This window comes from Penaeus vannamei, chromosome 6 (assembly GCF_042767895.1).
Source record: "Penaeus vannamei isolate JL-2024 chromosome 6, ASM4276789v1, whole genome shotgun sequence".
NCBI classification, from domain to species: domain Eukaryota; kingdom Metazoa; phylum Arthropoda; class Malacostraca; order Decapoda; family Penaeidae; genus Penaeus; species Penaeus vannamei.
Window position 1 is genome coordinate 6,683,144 of NC_091554.1, and position 10,000 is coordinate 6,693,143.

At 41.7% G+C, this 10,000-nt stretch overlaps 1 protein-coding gene across 1 annotated transcript in view; it reads right to left on the reverse strand.

Annotated features, from left to right (window-relative positions):
* LOC138861914 (uncharacterized) overlaps positions 1 to 10,000 on the reverse strand; it is a 119,578-nt gene that overhangs the window by 656 nt on the left and 108,922 nt on the right. The window lies entirely within an intron of this gene.

The following is a 10,000-nucleotide window of genomic DNA, read 5'->3' on the forward strand; positions in this document are numbered from 1 at the left end:
CTCGAGAAAAATTCAAAATAAGACAAAAAAAAAAAAAAAATAGAACTGCGATCAAAAATACCAATAATTCGTATCTTCAAGAACCACATAACTGATGCGATAAACTCAAAATGAAATAACTTGAAAAAAGACAAAAAAAAAAAAAAAAATCTGCCTTCTGACCTACAATTTAAATTCAAACTATATACCAAATCCTCAAATTCAACCTATGAATTTAAAAAATTACAAAAAAAAAAAAATCCAGTCCCATCCTAACATATCCAACCTACAAGGATATTCATACAAACATATTACGAATCCATGCCTTAATATACGTTAGCTTCTCCAATTACAAAGGTTTAATAAGAGAAAGTGTCCTCCAGAGATAGTTAAGCTCCAGTGCCGACGTCTGGACAAGGTTAAGGGACGCGGTAAGATGGGGGTGAAGAAAGTGAGGAAGAGAAAGGAGGAAAAGGAGGAGGGATGGGGAAAGGGTGGGAGAGAGGGATGGGGAGAGCCTGGGAGGGAGGGAAGAAGGTGGGAGGGAGGGATGGGGATAGCCTGGAGGGAGGGAAGAAGGGGGGAGGGAGGGATGGGGAGAGCCTGGGAAGGAAGGAAGAAGGTGGGAGGGAGGGAAGCAGGGTGGGAGGGAGGGATGGGGAGAGCCTAGGAGGGAGGGCTGGGGAGAGCCTGGGAAGCAGGGTGGAGGGAGGGATGGGGAGAGCCTGGGAGGGAGGGAAGCAGGGTGGGAGGAAGGGATAAGGAGAGCTTGGGAGAGAAGGAAGAAGGTGGGAAGTAGGGAGAAAAGAGGAAGAGAGGGATAGAAGGGAAAAAAAGGAAGAAAGGGAGGGAAAGAAAGGAGGGATTCAGGCAAAAAGGGAGGGATTCAGACAAAAAATGAGGGAAAGAAAGGAGGGATTAAGGCAGAAAGGGAGGGAAGGAGAGACAGACAGACAGACCACTCGAATGGTGCAAACTCACGCTACCCTCTGAGAAAGTTGTCCTCGCCATAATAAAAGAGAAATTATAACTTCAAGACGAAACACCATTCTTAAATCTCATGTCCAGCGTTTGAGGTGAATCACAACACCTTTAATGATCTCAACATTCTTGAACATTGTTGAATGACGATGTGATATTCCAGCACACTTGGACATGGGCGAGTAGACGCAAAGATAATACTTCAGCATCCATATATAGCTTGATTCAGTGTCTGTAAGGGTGATGTCTGAACTTCTTCATCCGAGGGAAAGTACGTGACACACACACAGTACAAGGACACGTGTATTTAAGGTCACAGCGCGCGCGCGCACACACACACACACACACACACACACACACACACACACACACACACACATACACACACACACACACACACACACACACACACACACACACACACATACACATACACATACACATACACATACACACACACACACACACACACACACACACACACACACACATGCATACACACACACACATACACACACACATACACACACACATACACACACACACATACACGAACAAAAACAGACAGATACACACAAACACACACACACGAGCGCAAACACATGAACACACACACGCATACACACGAACAAAAACAGATAGATACAAACACATTCATATACATAAACAAGCACACATTCACATACACACGAACACAAACAAACACGCGCACACACAATTACAGCATGAGTTGCTTTATCAAGATCAGAAACGATAGTGTACAAAGTGAAGAAATAGTTGTCACTTTCTCTTTCTCCAGAACTTCATTCGTACATTATATTTTTTTCTTATTTGAACACTTTTTTATCTTAATTCTGCAATCACTTTTAAACATAAGAAAGAGGGAGTAGAGAATTGATAATGCTTGTCAGAACCAACATGGCACATTCTAAACCCACTTCTAATGATTTACTTATCACTGAGCGAAATAAATGGATTGGGTTCGTGTTCAATTTGTTCATTTTAGTACACGAGCTGATCTGCATAAATTCTACATTGCGATGAAGAGAATTAAACCTTATTTAACGATGTCGTTGTTAATGAGAACACATAAATGATTTTGATATTCGGTACAGCGAACTCATTTCTCACATGTCAACCGTATGGGAGTTGGTAATACGATATTTGTGTATAGTATGACCTGGGATGATATTTGGGTCACTTGAGAGGTCATGTCATTATTACGAGGTCATGACAAGCGACGAAATAACATGGTATAACAGAGTGTCATGGAGCAATGTGATAGAATCACGAATTATGATTAAAAGACATATTTCACCTCAATCGATAGATAAGATATTCAGCTGTGTTCAATATATATATATATGTGTGTGTGTGTGTGTGTGTGTGTGTGTGTGTGTGTGTGTGTGACTTTCTGTTCTGTGTGTGTGCGTGTTCAGTATTTGAAGAATATCTCTAAATAAACAAATAAATAGAATAATGAATAAATAAGTAATAAAAAAGATATAGAAGAGAAAGGAAAGGTTCCCAGACAGTAGAAGATGAAGACATAGATTATGGGTTTTAAGGTTCATCTCCTGCCCCCCCCCCCTCCTCCACCCCCACCCCACCTGTCGTTTTCTCACCTTCACAAACTCTTAAGGAAAAGTTACCGTGTTGGAAGCCTTGCAATTTGACATGGGATTTTTTCTCTTTTTATTTTCATTTTAACTCATTTGAGTTCTATTTTATGACACGAAAGTGGAAAAGATTATAGTGTACAAACGGGAGAAAGTGTACATTGACCTGAGTACACAGGCGATGTTATTTGTACAATAGAGAAAAAAAAAATATGTTGGTTGGCGTTTACTGTCATCAACATATGTAGTCTTAGTTTTTTGTTTGTTTGTATTTTTTGTGTGTGTTTCTACTAGCATGCGGTTATACTAAAATAATTAAATATATGCTTCCAGTGTGTGTGTTTTTTTTTTTTTTTTTTAGTTATTTTTCTAAGTAAAGGTATGATATTGTGGTGCAACTACGGGCGAAAATTGGTTGATTGCAGATATAGTAAATAATGAAACTAATCTATGTCGATTTCAATGGAATATTTTATTGCATGGTGATTATCTGTGCGTGTAGTCGTTTGTTTTTCAAGACTGGCATGATTCTTTGTATTTGGCTAATTTTGTGTTATTTAGTCTATTTATTAATCCATATTTTGCTTGTTTGTTTTTCGATTTGTTTTGTTTTTCATTCGCGGTGAAACCTGAATCCTATTACTTGCAAAATAGTTCTGTTTTTGTTTGTTTCAATTTATTCTTCATTTTTATTTTATTTATTTTTTTAATTCGTGGTGAAACCTGAACCACATTGCTTTACCTTCCGTTGAAAAAACTTACTCGGGGACTAAATCTAGTGACGCCATACCTAACGACCCGCTCTCTTTCGCCACAAAAAGAACTAGCATTATCGGAGACTAACTAGCATTATCAGAGCCCGTTAGCATCTGAATGGCTGCTTAGAGAGGTACACGCGCGCTAACTGCCTGTTGCTTTATCATTTACTGCCCATCCGCTTCGTTCCAAAACCGGGCTGATAGACGGGCACTTTGATCGACCAGCAGAGCCGACGTACCCAGTGTGAAGGGGCATCGTTTGAGGAACAGCTCGGCGGCATCCGGCTTTCCACTGAAGAGACGCCGTAAACACCTTCCCGCGGGTAACAAAAGCGCATCCTAACTCGAGCACAATACGTGATTGAAGATCCTCCTCGGCGGGTGATCCGAATTCCTTTGTTGACAGGATGCGATTCGACCCCAGGGTGTCGGAGGGGAAAGGAGGCGGTTTCGCCACCGATGGGCCTGATCCTTCGCCGTTTATGTCGGAGATAAGAAAGGTTGGCCATTTGCCTTCGTAATCTGAAGGGGGATCTTTCGGTTCACTTGAGGAAGCCAAAGACAGTCCTAATTTCTCCAAGAATCACGTTCAGACCTTTATCTGTAACGTGAGACTTCGGCCGAACCTCAGGTAGAAATCCATTTCACGAATTCATTAGACTCAGAGACAAAGATTTGGGAAACGGAATGGGGGAATCTTGGGATCATTTAGCAGTTCTAACATTACTGCTCTAATCACCTTAGGCTCGAGTTAATTGCACCCAGAGACCATTAGGGGAGGGGAGGGGACAGGGGGGTGGGGGCGGTGTATGGCGAGGGAGGTGGGGTTGTAAAAGGAAATATTATTCTCGAGCGTGGGATGCGCCGAGACGTGGTTGGCAATGGTCTTACTTTCGTGTCGTTCTCAGAAAGACCGAGTCCTCTTGCCATAATGTATCCTTTTCTATAATATTTAAACAGCATTCCTCTATCTTTAAAGCTTTTTCCTTCGCGTGGGTATAAGCATCAATATCACTTACACACAATTAAACAAGACGTACACAACAGTATTATGACGACCACTCCTTAAACATTTTTTCACAGTCACGAACTTTACCTCGTGGAAGCTGGCTGCAGCATGACAAAAGTGCAGCTGACTGATGCCCAAGACCGTTAAGGTTACCTGGAGCAAGTGACCAATTATCTTGGAGACAACCTTGAGGATAAAAGGTCAAGAACGCTTTCCTGTATTCTTTGCCATAACTTTTGCATGTTGTATACAGTTCAAACTAAGAACAAAAGTGCTTCCATGCATATTTTTTTCTTGTTATTCGTCTCAAAAAGGAATAACGTAATTCAGTCACTTGTTTTTTTATACAGATAACTTGTACTGTATTACACGTTACAATGGTGCTTTCAGTGAAACTATTACGAATTCTAGCCGTGAGTCAGATAGTGTGAAAGTCGCTGTTGTTTGCCAAGTAACACAATCGACTTTCAAGTTTTTAAAACGTGTGATGTTACCGATAAGAATCATTTTCTCGTGAGTTTCGGGTAATACACTTTCATGAGAACTATACATTTATTGCGGCGTAATCCTAAGACTCGTAACTACTCGCAGGCACAAAGAGAAGCATGAATGATACGAGAAAAAGGGTGTGAGAGAGTGAGGGACTGAGGGAGGGAGGGAGAGAGAGAGAGAGAGAGAGAGAGAGAGAGAGAGAGAGAGAGAGAGAGAGAGAGAGAGAGAGAGAGAGAGAGAGAGAGAAGGAGGGTGGGTGGGAGGGATGGAGAGAGAGAGAGAGAGTATGAGAGACCACTGGAATGATGCAGACTCATACCATCTTCCAAGGAATTTGTCCCCGACATAAAAAAGCGTACGAAAACATTAAAATAATCGTCAAATATTTCAAACAAAGAGACAATTCATCAATCGATCTAACCAAACCCCAAACGAAGAATATTTTAACAATGTGATATATAGAGACACAGAAGATAGAGGGAAAGAAGATAGATAGAAGCGAAGTAGAAAGACGCGAAGAAGATAGATAGAAGCGAAGAAGATAGAAAGAAGCGAAGAAGACAGATAGAAGCGAAGAAGACAGACGAAATGGCACCTCAAGACATCTAAAAAAAGTAAACTGATACGAGAGGTTCGTGTTTACCTTGACATCCGCTTAAAGTTATGTTGAAAGTCACGCTTAGAGAATTAAAACCTTCATTGCATACCTTCAACAGACTGGGGTAGGGTTTACTTAAGCCCGTTGGTACTTAAGGAACTGTGTGTGCGTGTGTGGGGCGGTGTATGTGTGTGTGCTGGGGGGGAGGGAGTGTTTGATTTTGTGTGTGGTGATGGTAGAGGGAGTGGGGTGCAGTGTGAATGTGGTGAGGGGGTGTAGGGGTTTTAGTGTGCGCGTGTGTGTGCGCGCGCGCGCGTGTGTGTGTCTGTTTGTTTGTGTGTGTGTGTGTGTGTCTGTGACTGTATATGTATGTGTCTCTGTGTTGCAAAGACACTTCACACACACAATCCTCTCCCAAGCGTATCCCACATTCCTGCAAATTTGCATGACCGCCACGCATCGTTTCCTTACATAAGAGGCCATGAAAACAAGAGTAAAAGCACCAGTACATTTTACGCAAGCAAAAAACACACTAACAAGTACCTTAACAAACGTACACAGACAAGGATAGAGCTAAGCATTTACATGGACACCGTTGCAGATGTTAACAAAGTGTACGTGGTCCGAATCCAACATGTAACTATTCGGTTAATTGATGAACAATCTTTCGGATCAAAGGGCTTGAAATCCTAGTATATATATATATATATATATATATATATATATATATATATATATATATATATAGTAAAAGGTTTTAATCTCATCAGAGCATCAAATAACGAATACACGCACACACAAATAGTAATATAAAAACACACAATAAAAGCAACTGTAAATTACTTAGCATACAAACAACATCCCATTGATTGCTCTGACAACAAACACGCACATCCAAACAAACGCTCGAGCAAACACAAACCACCCCCTTCCACCCTCATTCCTACCCCCCACCTCCACACACACACAACCTCTTCCACTGCTAAAACACCCACATACAAACAAACGCTTCGACAAAAACACAACAAGCCCAAACAAACACACTACCTCATTCCCCTCCCCCCACACCCACACCCCTACAACCCACCGCGACGCCCACAACCCACCGCGACGCCCAACGAAAGTGAGAAAGTTACCGCGAATGCAAACATCATTAGCGTCAGAGACGAGATGACGCGGGTCGTGTGAAGATGCTGCCACCATTGCCATCCAGCGGGACTTTCCCCTCAACGATGATGATTGCGGTCTGAGGGTGACGGGGCGGAGAGGAGACAGATACTGGGATGCCGGGATACTGGGAGAGATGCTGAGAGACTGGGATGCTGGTAGACGGGGAGGATGGGAGGCAGGGAGACTGGGATGCCGGGATACTGGGAGAGATGCTGGGAGGCAGGAAGACTGGGATGCCGAGATACTGGGAGAGATGCTGGTAGGCAGGGAGACTGAGATGTCGAGATACTAGGAGAGATGCTGGTAGGCAGGGAGACTAAGATGCCGGGAGTAAGAGATGCTGGGATGCTGAGAGACTCAGATGCCCGGAGTAAGAGATGCTGGGAGACTAAGATGCCGGTAGTAAGAGATGCTGGGATGCTGGGAGACTAAGATGCCGGGAGTAAGAGATGCTGGGAGACTGGGATACCGGGAGTATGAGATGCTGGGAGACTCAGATGCCCGGAGATGCTGGGAGGCAAGGATGCCGGGAGTAAGAGATGCTGGGAGACTAAGATGCCCGGAATAAGAGATGCTGGGAGGCTAAGATGCCGGGAGTAAGAGATGCTGGGAGACTAAGATGCCCGGAATAAGAGATGCTGGGAGACTAAGATGCCCGGAATAAGAGATGCTGGGAGACTAAGATGCCCGGAATAAGAGATGCTGGGAGGCTAAGATGCCCGGAATAAGAGATGCTGGGAGGCTAAGATGCCGGGAGTAAGAGATGTTGGGATGCTGGGAGACTAAGATGCCGGGAGTAAGAGATGTTGGGAGACTAAGATGCCCGGAATAAGAGATGCCGGGAGTAAGAGATGCTGGGAGACTCAGATGCCCGGAGTAAGAGATGCTGGGAGACTAAGATGCCGGGAGTAAGAGATGTTGGGAGACTAAGATGCCCGGAATAAGAGATGCCGGGAGTAAGAGATGCTGGGAGACTCAGATGCCCGGAGTAAGAGATGCCGGGAGATGCTGGGAAACTGGGAGGCAAGGATGCTGGGAAAATACGATCCATTCTCACACCGAGCGGTTGAAGGACCACACACGACCACGGAGACACAGTTACTGATATTAACACGCTGTTTTCAGACGTAAATAGTAATTGTGCGGAGAAGATGGGTGTATAGATATATCGGGAGATAGACATGAATAAAAGAGTAAAGACAAAATTAATAGAGTTAATAAAGACAGAGTTAATAAAGCAAAAAAGCTGAAAGGAGGAGATATAAATAAAGAGGGAAATGAGAAGAGAGAGAGAGAGAGAGAGAGAGAGAGAGAGAGAGAGAGAGAGAGAGGGAGAGAGAGAGAGAGAGATGGGGAAAAAATATGAGGAAATGTTTGAAAGCATCTATACACATTCAACCATGTTGTTACAACATTTTTTCCCCTCGCCAGACAATCCTCCTGACGGCATGCAACTGTGACCTCAATTATCCATTGTGCCCATTGAAAATCTTTGTTATGATTCTTTTTCTGCGCAGAGAACGTCAACAGAATCAACACAAGCTGGATATCACGCATTTCTCTCTCTCTCTATCTCTCTTTCCCTCTCTCTCTCTCTCTATCTATCTATCTATCTATTTCTCTTTCCCTCTCTCTCTGTCTCTCTCTCTCTCTCTCTCTCTCTCTCTCTCTCTCTCTCTCTCTCTCTCTCTCTCTCTCTCTCTCTCTCTCTCTCTCTCTCTCTCTCTCTCTCTGTATACAAACATACATACATAGATACATACATGCATGCATACATACACAATTATACGTACATAAATGCATACATACATGCGTAAATACATGCCTGTATGTGAACATACATACATAATACATACATATAAACATCCAGACATACGTACATAATACATACATATAAACATACAAACATACATACATAAAAACATACAAACAGACATACGCACATAATACATACATATAAACCTCCAAACGAAAATTCACATTCGTACAGATGCGTTTATACAACATTCAAAAATGCAAATTTCTTTCCTTATCTCTCTATAATTAACTTGATTTCCTTCAGTTTTTCGGGTCAATTGCATAAAAAAGTATTAATTTACTTGTCTTAATAGTGCGGTCAAAAATGTTCATCTTTCGTATCATTCTTACTCCAGATACACTTACACACACTTAAAAACTTTCTACTTTTATCAGTATAATCCGGAAAAGATGTATAAGTTGCTGCCTCACTGTTTACACTGACATTTTTTTTCTTTCTAATTTGCTCCTTTCACGCTGATTAAATTGATATCATTAAATGTGTTTCGACGCCGTTGGTCTCATCATTTGGAAGTTTATTATGAACTTCATCCCATTCATTATTAAATTTTCAAAGTCACGTTCTCACCCATTGAAGACACGTGTTCCTAGTATTAAATTTCGTGACAAAAGTTTTTGAGCAACATGCACCCTTATATTCATGCAAGTATGGAGTAATGGCGTGATAATTAAGTCTAGGTCTTTGAATGTCATTGTCAATCAGAGATTATGAATGGCATTAGGAGAAAGGAGGTTTTGATAATGACACTGATTCGTCTACGTTCGCGGGAATGTCTTTTAGATCGAAATTTCTTTTTTTTTAAGCTTTTGTCTTTCTCTTTTCTTATTTTCGGGTCTTTCGCTACTTTTTTTTCTTGTTCTTTGTTCTCTTCTTCCCCCTCTTTCATTTTTCTGTTTTTATTTTCCCTTCCTTTCTTTCCTTTCGTTCTTTCGACGTAAACAATTAAAGTCCGATGCGTGAAGTATGTGCGTGTCTTTGTTCGAATAAAAAAAAAATGTTTTTTGCGTACCCTGGGCTAAGGGAATGACATGTTCTCACGTTATCAAGTTTCAAGAGAACTATGACTTGTGTTTCCTCTGTCATGTTAACCATTTTGAAAGTACAGAAGGGGAAAATACGTATGCAAGTGAAGTGATCGTGATTTTGGAATCCAAACTAGTGGTATTGTCATTACAATCTGAACTGGAATTCACTCAAGAAGTCTGTTTTGGAAAGAAGTATTCAGAGAATCACAGAAGCCATGGGAACATTCCAGATTTTTCTTAAGGAGTGACAGAGAAAGTAAGCAGACTCACATTCGAAATCAAATTTTCCCTCTATTTCGTTTTTACCATTCTCTCTCTCTCTCTCGTTATCTCTCTCTCTTCCTTTCCTCTGTCACCTTTCAGTATTACCTTTCTCTGATGTTGATTCATATTAATTTAAAGACTGGAGACCTTTTTTGTACCACACAATAATCTGGAATCATACAACTTGGTACAAATTGGTGGGAAAAGACGCGATATCACTTTGTTAGTAGAGAAGGTACATTTTTTCCCATTTCCTTTCCTTTTTTTTATACAATCTATTTTGTGG